This window comes from Arachis ipaensis, chromosome B9, assembly GCF_059453495.1.
Source record: "Arachis ipaensis isolate K30076 ecotype BB chromosome B9, ASM5945349v1, whole genome shotgun sequence".
Classification (NCBI taxonomy): Eukaryota; Viridiplantae; Streptophyta; class Magnoliopsida; order Fabales; family Fabaceae; genus Arachis; species Arachis ipaensis.
Genome location: NC_142444.1, coordinates 77,521,714 through 77,537,907, shown reverse-complemented (window position 1 = coordinate 77,537,907; position 16,194 = coordinate 77,521,714). Strand labels below are relative to the sequence as shown.

The 16,194-nt window shown below is 38.6% G+C and overlaps 1 non-coding gene across 1 annotated transcript; it reads left to right on the top strand.

Moving 5' to 3' along the window:
- Positions 1-15,208: 15,208 nt before the first annotated feature.
- On the top strand, positions 15,209-15,312 carry LOC148545095 (small nucleolar RNA R71). Its single transcript, XR_015901066.1, has one exon. It is a non-coding gene; the product is annotated as a small nucleolar RNA R71 (small nucleolar RNA).
- Positions 15,313-16,194: the final 882 nt, after the last annotated feature.

Here is a 16,194-nt window from a genome sequence, read left to right as displayed (position 1 = left end):
AAGCGTAGCCCATGACCAAATCAAGGAAGCATGAACAATCAGCACACAAAGCTCAGTTCACTAAGTGAACTTAGATTTGCCGTACAAGAAAAATGTGCTTGGAGGCAAGAAATTTCGCTAAGTTAAAAGTTGGGCGTTTACAGCATGACCATGCCTTCTTCAAAGGGCCATAACTTGAGCTATAAACGTCCAATTGATGTGCTTCCAGTTGTGTTGGAAAGCTGACATTCAGAGCTTTCCAACGATGTATAATAGTCCATATTTGGCATGAAATTGAGGCACAAGTGAAATGCATCTTTGAGGGCCAAAAATAAGCAAAAAAATCAGCCAATGCTTCCACCAAGGCTCGAATGGGGAGACACAAGGAAAACAAGGAAAGCAAGGAAAGAGTGCTCAGTTCACTTTCCGAACTGAGCTTTATCGGGCTCCCACTCAAGAAAATTCAAGGAAAAGTCTCACAAAACTTCTTCCACCAAGAGTTGAACTTGGGACCTTGAAGACAAAAGCAAGGCGCCACAAGGGGAGCTCAGTTGGTTTTCCCAACTGAGCGTTACTTCCCCCCTTTTTCCCACATTTTGACATGGACCAAAGGCACCAAGCAAGCCTTGTGCGCACAATGGGACACGGCCAAGGCTGGGACGCACACCAAATCAAGCAAGCAAGGCAACATTGGGTGCTCAGTTTGGTTTTCCTACTGAGCCGCCCCTGGGAGCAACACCCATGGACCAAAAATTGAATAAAAATTCCATTTAAATTCAATTCCTCTCCAAATTGAATCAAGGCCAACCAAACCCATTCCTCCTCAGATCCAAAGCAAGCAAAGCCCACATCATCACTCAAAGGCACAAGAACAAGCTAGAATTAGGATTTTCTTTTAATTTGTTTTTCATTTCAATTTCATTTTTCACTTTGTAAAGCCTATATAAAGGCATCAATTCCATCTCATTACGGGGGGTTCCACTGAGAAGGCTGGCTCCAATAGGGAGTTTTGCACTCTTTAGTTTTCATTTTGCTCTCTCTTTTAATTTTCATTTCTGTTTTGAATCTTGGGTGAAGAATTGAAGAACTTCTGTTTCAATCTTACCTTGAGATCTTTTGTTTGCTTTCTGCATAATTCTAGAATTTAAATTTCAATTCTGTTTACTGCTTCCATCTCTCTTTTCTTCTGCAATTTACTTTTCCATTTTCAATTTGCAATTGTTCTTGCTGGATCAAGGAAGGATTTGAGATCTAGAATTGTTTTCTAGTCTCTTCCACTCCTGAGATCTTGAACCACTTTTAAATTGCTGCAAATTAAGCATTGCTTTTCTGTCTTAAAATTCTTCAAGGCATTTTACTCTTCTGTTTAGATCTGTTGCATGATTTTGCATCTTTTACTTCTCTGTTTGATTGCTATCTATACTTTCCTGTTGAATTTTAATTTCCAGCACCCACTCCCCTTTATATTTCATGCAATTTACATTTCTTGTCATTTAAGATTCATGCAATTTACTTTTCTTGCAATTTAAATTTCAGCTATTTTACTTTCTTGCTCTTTAAGTTTCTGTCCAATTTACTTTCTGCACTTTAATTCCTCTTGTCATTTACTTTCTGTTGTTTCAACTGTCACTCAAATCACTCAATGTTAGCTTGACTAAGCTAATCACCCACTAAAGTTGCTTGATCCATCAATCCCTGTGGGATCGACCTCACTCTAAGTGAGTTTTACTACTTGATACGACCCGGTACACTTGCCGGTGAGTTTTAGGTGTTTTGGGAAATTCAGTTTTCCACAAAAATACCATCAAGTTTTTGGCGCCGTTGCCGGGGATTGATTTAGATCAACAATGATTAAGTGGGTGAGAAGTCTAGATTAAGCATTTTTTTTTGTTCTCTGTTCTAAATTGAAATCAAGGTGTTTGAGTTATTGCCCCACTCAGAAGTTCTTCTCTGAGACATGGACTTCAAATTTCATTGGTGTTGTGTTTTACAAAATTCAAATGGAGTTCAACTCATCTTGTGATCAAACAAATTTTCTGGGATATCACCCACCATCACAAATCTCTAATGGTGGCTGGGAATATCACCAAGAATTTACAAATTCTAAGCACTCCAATCCATGGAGATGCGCTTCAGAGCCACAAGATGAACAAGATAATCATATGGGATATTTCTCACCACCAAAAAATGATTCAAGTCATTATTCTAATGGTGGTTGGGAATATCACCAAGAATTGAAAGAATATGAACATTTCCCAGAGCCACAAAGTGACTCATACTATGAAGGCACGTACACAATTGATGGCTGGGAAGGGAAATGCAATGATCCACATTCTAATCATTCAAGGACATTATCACTTGATTATGCTACCAGAGCATATTTGGAAAATTCTTCATCACTTGACTATGCCTCAACACAAAGTTTCCTCCAAAATCCATACAAGTCACCCCATCAATCACACAACTCATTCCAGACCCCTCAACACAACTTCACCACAATACATCCATGTCACCAAAATTATTCTCAACCTTCATCTCTTGAACCAACAGATGAGGATTACCTTCAAGCCATTGAAATACACAGAAAACTCGTGGAAAGATACACAAAATCCCTATCCTGGAAAGAAATCGTCTTCAAGAAGATGAATGGGCCCTTAGAACAAACAAGGGGGAACTTAAAACCATCAAACAGTAAGGATGAAGACCTATTGATGGATGTAAAGGATAAAGTGGAAGAGCAAGATGAGGAGGCTACTGCATCAAGTGAACTTTCAATGAAGAATAAGGTGGTTGAAAATGAAACTGCACTTGAGATGACAAGGGAACATGAAGACTCACAACTCTCACAAACTTCCCTAACCCAAAAATTCTCAACAATTGAATCTGTGATTGAAAAATATGAAGAGGAGATGAAGAAATATTGGGAAGATCAACAAACCTCCTCAATGAAAAAGCTATTAAGTCAAATGTTGAGTGCATGGGAGGAAGTGGAGGAGCAAGAAAGTGAGAAAGACAACCAAAGAATTCTAAACTCAAGTGAAGCAGAGAAGTACATGGAACCACCAATTCAAAAGGCTCTGGATGAATACAAAACTCCAATAATCACACAGCAACCAAGTCTTGAATCCAAAGAAGTGAAGGCAACTAGCAAGAACACCAATTCTGTCCCTAATCCAGCAAGCAAGATCAATCAAGCCATTTGCAAAAGGAAGCTTGCTGAGGAAAGGCCAAGACAAGGGACACTAGCTGAATCTTTCCCTCCTTTGAGGTCATTCCTCTTAACAAACTAGAAGAAGAGGAAGAAAGTGAAGAACAACATGTCAAGCTAATGACACTAAAAGAGCACTTGTTGGGAGGTAACCCAACCATAGGTAACATTTCTTCTCTGCTTTGTTTTCTTTTTCTTTGCTTTATTTAAATTCAATAAATTGGCATATGGTTACATTCTAAGTTTGGTGTTGCCTTGCAACAAATTGTTTTCAATCTTGTTGGATGATTGCATCAAATCAAAAATGAAAGTGACACACCAAGATTTTAAGTTTGGTGTGCCACTTATTTTCTATGCAATTCATTCAAGCAACACTACTTGTCTGCATAATCATAATGCCTCTGTAGTTTTATTTTTCTCTTTTGATTTGACACTTTTTCATTCTACTTGCTTTAGTCATTTTTCTATTTTTAAATATTTTCCTCTAGTTTGCTTGTTAACTGTCGTTGTTAGTACATCACCAAGAGATCTTTATTCTGATAGATTCTTGGCTTGGTGATTGTACTTAACAAATAACAGTTTCATTTGCTTAGTTTTTAGTTAAATAAAATTGACATATGATTGCATTCTAAGTTTGGTGTTGCTATGCAACACAATTTGCTTCCAATCTTTACTGGATACTTGTATTGATTCCAAGTGAAAGTGTCACACTAAGTTTGGTGTGCCATTTATCTTTTATGCAATGTATTGTGCACACCTTCTTATCTATGCAATCAAAATGTCTCTGTCTCTTGTGCTTTGATTGTTATCTTTAATTTTGCTTGCTTAGAATACATGTACTACTAACATTTCATTGTATAAGACATTCATGATCCATCTTAGCCCCATAGCCATTGTTCTAATTGTTGCTTGAGAATGAGCAAGCATTCTGAGTTTGGCAAGGGAAAGGGAAGAATAAGAGGAAAATGACAACAATAGAGAAGATGGACTACAAGGTTATAAAGTTCCTTTTCCTCTCCTTTGTTCCCAACACTTTATTTTGCATGATTGTCTTTATATTCTTTGTATGCATGTGTGGTATGAATAAGCATAGTTTGAATATTGATTTGTAACATGTTGCCATGCCATTATGATTACCAACTTGAGTTTTGTGAGTTCAAAAGCAATAGAGCATCATGATCATAAACAAACAAGGCATTAAAGAAGATTTTAGCATGTGCATACAAGTATTGGAAAGCTAGTATGATTAATTGTTGCTCAATTGCATTGGATTTTATTTAATTGAAGTTTTCATCTAGTACTTTTTGTAAAATCTTTTGAAAACATGAAAACCTTGAAGAAGCAATTGCAAATAAAGCAAAAAAAAAAAAGAAAAAGGGAAAGAATGAGAAAGCTGAAGGCTTTGAGTACCAATGGCAATTTATTTGTTAAGAACTTGTGGTGTTTATGTATCAAGCCAAATGCTTGAAAACAAAATACTTAGAAGTCAAGGCTAGGCTCAAGTGCAAAAGCACTCCCTCAAAGCTCAAGGTTCTGAGCATCAATGATTAGAGAGTCAAGAAAAGAAAGGGAAAATGAGCTTAACGAATACCTCTAATTAAATGCTTGTGGTGCTTATGTATCAAGTGGTAATACTTGAAAACAAAGCATTCAGAGTCGTAGCTTTGTTATTAACTCATGGGGCAAAGCACCCAAAAGGAGAAGCTAATAAGAAAAATCAAAAGCTTGTTTCAAGGAAGGAATATAAGAGAAAGATTTCATAAATTGAGCTAGATAGAAGCATCAATAATTTACATCTCTTTTGTGATTGTAGCATGCTTAGAAAACTAGCTTACCATGAAAATTGAGTTGCTATTCTTCTTACCTTGGATTGTCAATCTTTAATGCATGATTCTTTTCTTGCTTGGGGACAAGCAAGGTTTAAGTTTGGTGTTGTGATGACATGTCATCATGTCATGTTTTTCTATGCTTTTTCATACAAGAAATTGATAATTAGTGCTTAAATATTGCATTCTTTTATGCTCAAATGGTATATTTCCTTGATCTTTTAATTTTATAAATTTGATAGGAAATAAGAAGAAAAAAAGCAAAAAGCACAAAATAAGCTAAAAAGAAGAAAAAAAGAGTTTTGGGGCACACTTTGAAGTTGGAGCACACTTTGGAGCCTTAGGCCACGCTTTTAAAAGCGTAGCCCATGACCAAATCAAGGAAGCATGAACAATCAGCACACAAAGCTCAGTTCACTAAGTGAACTTAGCTTTGCCGTACAAGAAAAATGTGCTTGGAGGCAAGAAATTTCGCTAAGTTAAAAGTTGGGCGTTTACAGCATGACCATGCCTTCTTCAAAGGGCCATAACTTGAGCTACAGACGTCCAATTGATGTGCTTCTAGTTGCGTTGGAAAGCTGACATTCAGAGCTTTCCAACGATGTATAATAGTCCATATTTGGCATGAAATTGAGGCACAAGTGAAATGCATATTTGAGGGCCAAAAATAAGCAAAAAAAATCAGCCAATGCTTCCACCAAGGCTCGAAGGGGGAGACACAAGGAAAACAAGGAAAGCAAGGAAAGAGTGCTTAGTTCACTTTCCGAACTGAGCTTTATCGGGCTCCCACTCAAGAAAATTCAAGGAAAAGGCTCACAAAACTTCTTCCACCAAGAGTTGAACTTGGGACCTTGAAGAAAAAAGCAAGACGCCACAAGGGGAGCTCAGTTGGTTTTCCCAACTGAGCGTTACTTCCCCCCTTTTTCCCACATTTTGACATGGACCAAAGGCACCAAGCAAGCCTTGGGCACACAATGGGACACGGCCAAGGCTGGGACGCACACCAAATCAAGCAAGCAAGGCATCATTGGGTGCTCAGTTTGGTTTTCCAACTGAGCCACCCCTGGGAGCAACACCCATGGACCAAAAATTGAATAAAAATTCCATTTAAATTCAATTCCTCTCCAAATTGAATCAAGGCCAACCAAACCCATTTCTCCTCAGATCCAAAGCAAGCAAAGCCCACATCATCACTCAAAGGCACAAGAACAAGCTAGAATTAGGATTTTCATTTAATTTATTTTTCATTTCAATTTCATTTTTCACTTTGTAAAGCCTATATAAAGGCATCAATTCCATCTCATTAAGGGGGGTTCCATTGAGAAGGCTGGCTCCAATAGGGAGTTTTGCACTCTTTAGTTTTCATTTTGCTCTCTTTTTTAATTTTCATTTCTGTTTTGAATCTTGGGTGAAGAATTGAAGAACTTCTGTTTCAATCTTACCTTGAGATCTTTTGTTTGCTTTATGCATAATTCTAGAATTTAAATTTCAATTCTGTTTACTGCTTCCAACTCTCTTTTCTTCTGCAATTTACTTTTCCATTTTCAATTTGCAATTGTTCTTGTTGGATCAAGGAAGGATTTGAGATCTAGAATTGTTATCTAGTCTCTTCCACTCCTGAGATCTTGAACCACTTTTAAATTGCTGCAAATTAAGCATCGCTTTTCTGTCTTAAAATTCATCAAGGCATTTTACTCTTCTGTTTAGATCTGTTGTATGATTTTGCATCTTTTACTTCTCTGTTTGATTGCTATCTATACTTTCCTGTTGAATTTTAATTTCCAGCACCCACTCCCCTTTATATTTCATGCAATTTACATTTCTTGTCATTTAAGATTCATGCAATTTACTTTTCTTACAATTTAAATTTCAGCTATTTTACTTTCTTGCTCTTTAAGTTTCTGTCCAATTTACTTTCTGCACTTTAATTCCTCTTGTCATTTACTTTCTGTTGTTTAAACTGTCACTCAAAGCACTCAATGTTAGCTTGACTAAGCTAATCACCCACTAAAGTTGCTTGATCCATCAATCCCTGTGGGATCGACCTCACTCTAAGTGAGTTTTACTACTTGATACGACCCGGTACACTTGCCGGTGAGTTTTAGGTGTTTTGGGAAATTCAGTTTTCCACAAAAATACCATCAGTGACCTCATTAATGCAAATCACTGGGGGCAATTTCTGGGCCTCCAGAGCCCAATTTTTGGACCTTCTGAAGCTGATTCTTTCTATATTAGACAAGGCCTCACTCCATGCGAAGGGGGGAGCAATTAGGGTTTAGTTTAGCATAATGTAGTTCATTTTCTAGAGAGAGAAGCTCCCCCTTCTCTCTAGAACCTAGGGTTTTAGTTTAATTTCCTTGTAATTTCTATGTCTAATTCTTGTTTTGATCTAGTCTCTTCTACCTTTCTTTACTTTGTTGTCTTAGTCTCCTTAGTTTATCATGTTAATTTCTCATTTTGTTGCTTTTTATGTTTATGAACACTCTTGTCATTTTAATTTACATTTAATGCAATTTTATGTTTCATGTCATTTATTGCTTTATTGAGTTATTATCTTTATTTTCCTTGCTTAGTAGTTGTAGCGTTTATTATTTTCTTGTCATTTTACCATGCTTTCTTTACATGCCCACCAAGTGTTTGACAAAATGCCTAGTTGGGTTTTTGCTTAGTTTCTCACACTTTTGGTTGGGAATTTGGGAATTTGGGTGAATTTGAGTGTGGATGTCTATTCCACATTGTGTGTGGGTTGTTAATTAATTTGGTTTCCCTTGACTCTATGTGTCCCCTTTAGTGTTGACTTAGGACTTAGGGATTGAGGTTAATTATGCCTAATTGACTTATCCTCGATGTAGGGTTGACTAATTGGGATTAATTCACACACAATTACCATGTTTGTGGTCTACAACTAGGATAGGAATCCTTAATTACCCACTTCTTATTAGCATTTAATTTCCCTTTCTTTCAATTACTTACTTTAATTTACTTTCTTGCATGCTAAGTTACCTTCTTGCACTCTAATTTCTTGCCATTTATATTTCTTGCCAATTGCAATTTTCCAACCTCCATTTCTCTTATAGCCAATAATATGACATTTCATTGCAACTCCTAGGGAAGACGACCCGTGATGAACGGATAATTTATACGCTTTTTGGCATTGTTTTTACATAGTTTTTAGTATAATTTAGTTAGTTTTTACTATATTTTTATTACTTTTTATTCAAAATTCATATTTCTGGACTTTACTATGATTTTGTATGTTTTTTTATGATTTCAGGTAATTTCTGGCTGAAATTGAGGGACTTGAGCAAAAATCTGATTCAGAGGCTGAAGAAGGACTACAGATGCTGTTGGATTCTGACCTCCCTGCACTCAAAGTGAATTTTCTGGAGCTACAGAAACCCAATTGGTGCGATCTCAATTGCGTTGGAAAGTAGACATCCAGGGCATTCCAGCAGTATATAATAGTCCATACTTTTTCCGAGTTTAGATGACGCAAACTGGCGTTTAACGCCAGCTTTCTGCCCTATTCTGGCGTTAAACGCCAGAAACAAGTTGCAAGGCAAAGTTAAACGCCAGAAACAAGTTACAAACTGGAGTTTAACTCCAATGAAGACCTCTATATGTGAAAGCTCAATGCTCAGCCCAAGCACACACCAAGTGGACCCGGAAGTGGATTTCTGCATCATTTACTTAATTCTGTAACTCGAGTAACTAATTTAGTATAAATAGAACTTTTTACTATTGTACTAGGTGTCTCTTTTTCCCTATTTTCGAATTCATATGCCATTTGGGGAGGCTGGCCATTCAGCCATGCCTAGACCTTGTTCTTATGTATTTTCAATGGTAGAGTTTCTACACACCATAGATTAAGGTGTGGAGCTCTACTGTTCCTCATGAATTAATGGAAAGTACTATTTTTTTCTATTCAACTCAAGCTTATTTCTTCTCTAAGATATTCATTCGCACACAAGAACATGATTAATGTGATTATTATGTGACGCTCATCACCATTCTCACTTATGAACGCGTGCCTGACAAACACGTCTGTTCTACATGAAACCAAGCTTGAATGCATATCTCTTAGCCTCTTGATTTATGATCAGAGTCTTCGTGGTATAGGCTAGAATTATTGGCGGCCATTCTTGAGATCTGGAAAGTCTAAACCTTGTCTATGGTATTTCGACTAGGATCTGGGAAGGGATGGCTGTGATGAGCTTCAAACTCGTGAGTGCTGGGCATAGTGACAGACGCAAAAGGATCGCTGGATCCTATTCCAGCATGATCGAGAACCGGCAGATAATTAGCCGTGCGGTGACAGCGCATTTGGATCATTTTCACTGAGAGGATGGGATGTAGCCATTGACAACGGTGATGCCCAACATACAGCTTGCCATGGAAAGGAGTATGAATGATTGGATGAAGACAGTAGGAAAGCAGAGGTTCAGAAGGAACAAAAGCATCTCCATACGCTTCCCTGAAATTCTCACCAATGAATTGCATAAGTATCCCTATCCCATTTTATATTTTAATTATATTTTAACTATCAATTCACCATAACCATTTGAATTCGCCTGACTGAGATTTGCAAGATGACTGGTGCACGAAATTGTGATCTCCAGGCTCGAACAAATCCTGGTAATGGCTCCAAAGCTTGATGCTCTGATCTTAATTCATAATTGTCACAACTTTGATACAACTAACCAGCAAGTGCACTGGGTCGTCCAAGTAATACCTTACGTGAGTAAGGGTCGAATCCCACGGAGATTGTTGGTATGAAGGAAGCTATGGTCACCTTGTAAATCTCAGTCAGGCAGATATAAAGTGATAATGGTGTTTTTGAATATTATATAATAAAATACGGATAGAGATACTTATGTAAATCATTGGTAGGAATTTCAGATAAGCGAATGGAGATGCTTTTCGTTCCTCTGAACCTCTGCTTTCCTGCTATCTTCATCCAATCAGTCTTATTCCTTTCCATGGCTGGCTTTATGCAAGGGCATCACCGTTGTCAGTGGCTACATCCCCTTCTCTCAGTGAATAATATGCTCACGCACCCTGTCACGGCACGGCTATTCATCTGTCGGTTCCCGATCATGCTGGAATAGGATTCACCCTCCTTTTGCGTCTGTCACTAACGCCCAACAATCGCGAGTTTGAAGCTCGTCACAGTCATTCAATCATTGAATCCTACTCGGAATACCACAGACAAGGTTTAGACTTTCCAGATTCTCTTGAATGCCGCCATCATTCTAGCTTATGCCACGAAGATTCTGGTTAGGAGATCTAAGAGATATTCATTCTAGCTTAATTCATGTAGAACAGAAGTGTTTGTCGGGCACGCGTTCATAAGGGAGAAGGATGATGAGCGTCACACATAATCATCACCTTCATCATGTTCTTGGGTGCGAATGGATATCTTAGAAGCGAAATAAGATGAATTGAATAGAAAACAGAAGTACTTTGCATTAATCTTTGAGGAACAGCAGAGCTCCACACCTTAATCTATGGAGTGTAGAAACTCTACCGTTTGAAAATACATAAGTGAAGGTCCAGGCATGGCCGAGATGGCCAGCCCCCTAAAACGTGATCAAAGGATCATAAGGTGATCCAAAGATGAACATTGGATTAAAACTGAGACCAAAGATGCCTAATACAATAGTAAAAGGTCCTATTTATAATAAACTAGCTACTAGGGTTTACATGAGTAAGTATTTGATGTATAAATCCACTTCCGGGGCCCACATGGTGTGTGTTTAGGCTGAGCTTAAGTGTTCCACGTGCAGAGGCCATTTGTGGAGTTGAACGCCAGTTTCTGTGCCAGTTTGGGCGTTCAACTCTGGTTTTGGATCCTTTTCTGGCGCTGGACGCCAGATTTGGGCAGAAGGCTGGCGTTGAACGCCAGTTTACGTCCTCTATTCTTGGCCAAAGTATGAACTATTATATATTGCTGGAAAGCCCTGGATGTCTACTTTCCAACGCAATTGGAAGCGCGCCATTTCGAGTTCTGTAGCTCCAGAAAATCCACTTTGAGTGCAGGGAGGTCAGAATCCAACAGCATCAGCAGTCCTTTTTCAACCTCTGAATCTGATTTTTGCTCAAGTCCCTCAATTTCAGCCAGAAAATACCTGAAATCACAGAAAAACACACAAACTCATAGTAAAGTCCAGAAATGTGAATTTAACATAAAAACTAATGAAAACATCCCTAAAAGTAACTAGATCCTACTAAAAATATACTAAAAACAATGCCAAAAAGCGTATAAATTATCCGCTCATCACAACACCAAACTTAAATTGTTGCTTGTCCCCAAGCAACTGAAAATCAAATAGGATAAAAAGAAGAGAATATACTATAAATTCCAAACTATCAATGAAACAGAGCTTCAATCATATGAGCGGGACTTATAGCTTTTTGCCTCTTGAATAATTTTGGCATCTCACTTTATCCATTGAGGTTCAGAATGATTGGCATCTATAGGAACTTCAGATTTCGAATAGTGTTATTGACTCTCCTAGTTCAGTATGATGATTCTTGAACACAGCTTCTTTATGAGTCTTGGCCGTGGCCCTAAGCACTTTGTTTTCCAGTGTTACCACCGGATACATAAATGCCACAGACACATAATTGGGTGAACCTTTTCAGATTGTGACTCAGCTTTGCTAAAGTCCCCAATTAGAGGTGTCCAGGGTTCTCAAGCACACTCTTCTTTTGCTTTGGACCTTGACTTTAACCGCTCAGTCTCAAGTTTTCACTTGACACCTACACGCCACAAGAACATGGTTAGGGACAACATAGTTTAGCCGCTTAGACCAGGATTTTATTCCTTTAGGCCCTCCTATCCACTGATGCTCAAAGCCTTGGGATCCTTTTTAATTGCCCTTGCCTTTTGGTTTTAAGGGTTATTGGCTTTTTGCTCTTGCCTCTTGGTTTTAAGAGCTTTGGCTTTTTCTGCTTGCTTTTTCTTTTTCTTTCTATTTTTTTTTTCGCCTATTTTTTTTTTCTGCAAGCTTTGTTCTTTGCTGCTTTTTCTTGCTTCAAGAATCATTTTTATGATTTTTCAGATTATCAAATAACATGTCTCCTAGTCATCATTCTTTCAAGAGCCAACATATTTAACATTCTTAAACAACAACTTCAAAAGACATATGCACTGTTCAAGCATACATTCAGAAAACAAGAAGCATTGTCACCACATCAATATAATTAAACTAAGTTCAAGGATAAATTCGAAACTCATGTACTTCTTGTTCTTTTGAATTAAAACATTTTTCATTTAAGAGGGGTGATGGATTCATAGGACATTTATAACTTTAAGACAAAGTTACTAACTACTAATGATCATGTAATGAAGACACAAACATAGATAAGCACATAACATAGAAAATAAAAAGCAGAAGAATTAAGAACAAGGAATGAATCCACCTTAGTGATGGTGGAATTTCCTTCTTGAGGAATCAATGATGTCCTTGAGCTCTTCTATGTCTCTTCCTTGCCTTTGTTGCTCCTCCTTCAGTGCTTTTAGATCTTCTCTAATTTCATGAAGGATGATGGAGTGCTCTTGATGTTTCACCCTTAGTTGCTTCCAATAATTGTGTGGAAGAAAATGTATCCCTTGAGGTATCTCAGGGATCTCTTGATTTGCAGTCAAATGTTCTACCACTGAGCTATAGACCCTTGATGGAAGCTTTTGTCTTCCCTTTCCTCTTTCTAGAGGTTTCTCTGGCCTTAGGTTCCATCAATGGTTATGGAAAAAACAAAAAAGCTATGCTTTTACCACACCAAACTTAGAATGTTGCTCGCCCTCGAGCAAAAGAAGAAAGAATAGAAGAATAAGAAGAAGATATGGAGGAGATGGATGGGAGTGTGTATTCGGCCATATGGGTGGGATTGGGTGGGAGAGAGATGTTGAATTTTTGAAGGTAGTGGGTGTATGGATGTGAGTGGTAAATGGAAAAAAAAAACAGAAGGGATGATCATGAATGGAAAGAGAGATGATGAGGTAGGTGGGGATCCTGTGGGGTCCACAGATCCTGAGATGATCCTGTGGGGTCCACAGATCCTGAGGTGTCAAGGCATTTACATCCCTGCACCAATTTAGGCATGTAAAATGCCCTTGCACACAACTCTGGGCGTTCAGCGCCAGGTTGGTGCCCATTTTGGGCGTTCAACGCCCCTTTGCTGCCATTTCTGGCGTTGAACGCCAGAACCATGCTTGTTCTGGGCGTTCAGCGCCAGGATGCTCCCATTCTGGGCGTTCAGCGCCAGAACTATGCTCTGTTCTGGCGTTTGAACGCCAGACAGATGCTCCTCCAGGGTGTGATTTTTCTTCTGCTGTTTTTGATTCCGTTTTTAATTTTTATATTTATTTTGTGACTCCTCATGATCATGAACCTATAAAGACACATAACTAAGAAAAATATAGTTAGATAATTAAACATTGGGTTGCCTCCCAACAAGCGCTTCTTTAATGTCAATAGCTTGACAGTGGGCTCTCATGGAGCCTCACAGATGTGCAGAGCTTTGTTGAGACTCTCCAACACCAAACTTAGAGTTTGGATATGGGAGTTCAACACCAAACTTAGAGTTTGGTTGTGGCCTCCCAACACCAAACTTAGAGTTTGACTGTGGGGGCCCTGGTTGACTCTGCTTGGAGAGAAGCTTTTTCTGCTTCCTCTCCATGGTTGCAGAGGGAGATCCTTGAGTTTTAAACACAAGGGAGTTCTCATTCCATTGAAGGAATATTTCACCTCTGTCAACATCAATCACAGCTCTTGCTGTGGCCAGGAAAGGTCTTCCTAGGATGATAGATTCATCCTCTTCCTTTCCAGTATCCAGGACTATGAAATCAGCAGGGATGTAAAGGCCCTCAACCTTTACTAATACATCTTCTACTTGTCCATAAGCCTGTTTTCTAGAGCTGTCTGCCATCTCTAATGAGATTTTAGCAGCTTGCACCCCATAGATTCCCAGTTTCTCTATTACAGAGAGGGGCATGAGGTTTATTCCTGAACCAAGGTCACACAGAGGCTTAAAGAGCATGGTGCCTATGGTACAGGGTATTATGAATTTTCCAGGATCCTGTCTCTTCTGAGGCAATGTCAGTTGATCCAGATCACTTAGTTCATTGATGAACAAGGGAGGTTCAACTTCCCAAGTATCAATGCCAAATAATTTGGCATTCAGCTTCATGATTACACCAAGAAACTTGGCAGTTTGCTCTTCAGTAACATCCTCATTCTCTTCAGAAGAGGGATACTCATCAGAGCTTATGAAGGGCATAAGGAGGTTCAATGGAATCTCTATGGTCTCTAGATGAGCCTCAGAGTCCTTTGGTTCCTCAGATGGAAGCTCTTTATTGATCACTGGACGTCCCAGGAGGTCCTCCTCCTTGGGATTCACGTCCTCTCCTCTCCTCAGAGGTTCGGCCATGGCGCTTATGTCAATGGCCTTGCACTCTCCTTTTGGGTTCTCTTCTGTATTGCTTGGGAGAGTACTAGGAGGGATTTCAGTGATCCTTTTACTCAGCTGGCCCACTTGTGCTTCCAGATTTCTAATGGAAGACCATGTTTCATTCATGAAACTTACAGTGGCCTTAGATAGATCAGAGACTAGATTTGCTAAATTAGAAGCATTTTGTTCAGAGTTCTCTGTCTGTTGCTGAGTTGATGATGGAAAAGGCTTGCTATTGCTAAACCTGTTTCTTCCACCATTATTAAAGCCTTGTTGAGGCTTTTGATCCTTCCATGAGAAATTTGGATGATTTCTCCATGTTGAGTTATAGGTGTTTCCATAAGGTTCACCTAAGTAGTTTACCTCTGCTATTGCAGGGTTCTCAGGATCATAAGCTTCTTCTTCAGAAGAAGCCTCTTGAGTATTGTTGGATGCAGCTTGCATTCCATGCAGACTCTGAGAAATCATATTGACTTGCTGAGTCAATATTTTGTTCTGAGCCAATATGGCATTCAGAGTATCAACTTCAAGAACTCCCTTCTTCATAGGCGTCCCATTACTCACAGGATTCCTTTCAGAAGTGTACATGAACTGGTTATTAGCAACCATGTCAATGAGTTCTTGAGCTTCTGCAGGCGTTTTCTTTAGGTGAATGGATCCACCTGCAGAGGTATCCAATGACATCTTAGATAACTCAGACAGACCATCATAGAATATATCCAGGATGGTCCATTCTGAGAGCATGTCAGAAGGACACTTTTTGGTCAACTGTTTGTATCTTTCCCAAGCTTCATAGAGGGATTCACCTTCTTTCTGTCTGAAGGTTTGAACATCAGCTCTAAGCTTGCTCAGCTTTTGAGTAGGAAAGTACTTGTCTAAGAAAGTCGTGACCAGCTTATCCCAAGAGTTCAGGCTGTCTTTAGGTTGAGAATCCAACCATAATCTAGCTCTGTCTCTTATAGCAAAAGGGAACAGCATGAGCCTGTAGACTTCAGGATCTACTCCATTAGTCTTAACAGTATCACATATCTGCAAGAATTCAGTTAAGAACTGAAAAGGATCTTCAGCTGGAAGTCCATGAAACTTGCAGTTCTGCTGCATTAGAGAAACTAATTGAGGTTTCAGCTCAAAGTTGTTTGCTCCAATGGCAGGAATGGAGATGCTTCTTCCATGTAAATTTGAATTAGGTGCAGTAAAGTCACCAAGCATCTTCCTTACATTATTATTATTTTCGGCTGCCATCTCCTCTGCCTGTTCGAAAATTTCTGAAAGGTTATCTCTGGATTGTTGTATTTTAGCTTCTCTTAATTTTCTCTTCAGAGTCCTTTCAGGTTCTGGATCTGCTTCCACAAGAATGTTCTTGTCCTTGCTCCTGCTCATATGACAAAGAAGAAGGCACAGAAAAATAATAATAGTAATAGAGATCCTTTATACCACAGTATAGGGATCCCTTTGTGAGTGGAAGAAAAGAGGGGGAGACAAAGAATGTGATGTAAAGGAAGAAACACAACTATACGGATGGAAGAGATGTGAGATGAGATGTTAGGATATGAATGAATAAATAGAATGAGATGGGGGAGGGATAATTTTCGAAAATTATTTTGAAAAAGAGTTAGTGATTTTTGAAAAAATGTTAGTATTTTTTTTTTTCGAAAATTTTTTGAAATAAAAATAATTAGTTAATTAAAAAGAAATTTTTGAAAAAAAGGGGAGATATTTTCGAAAATT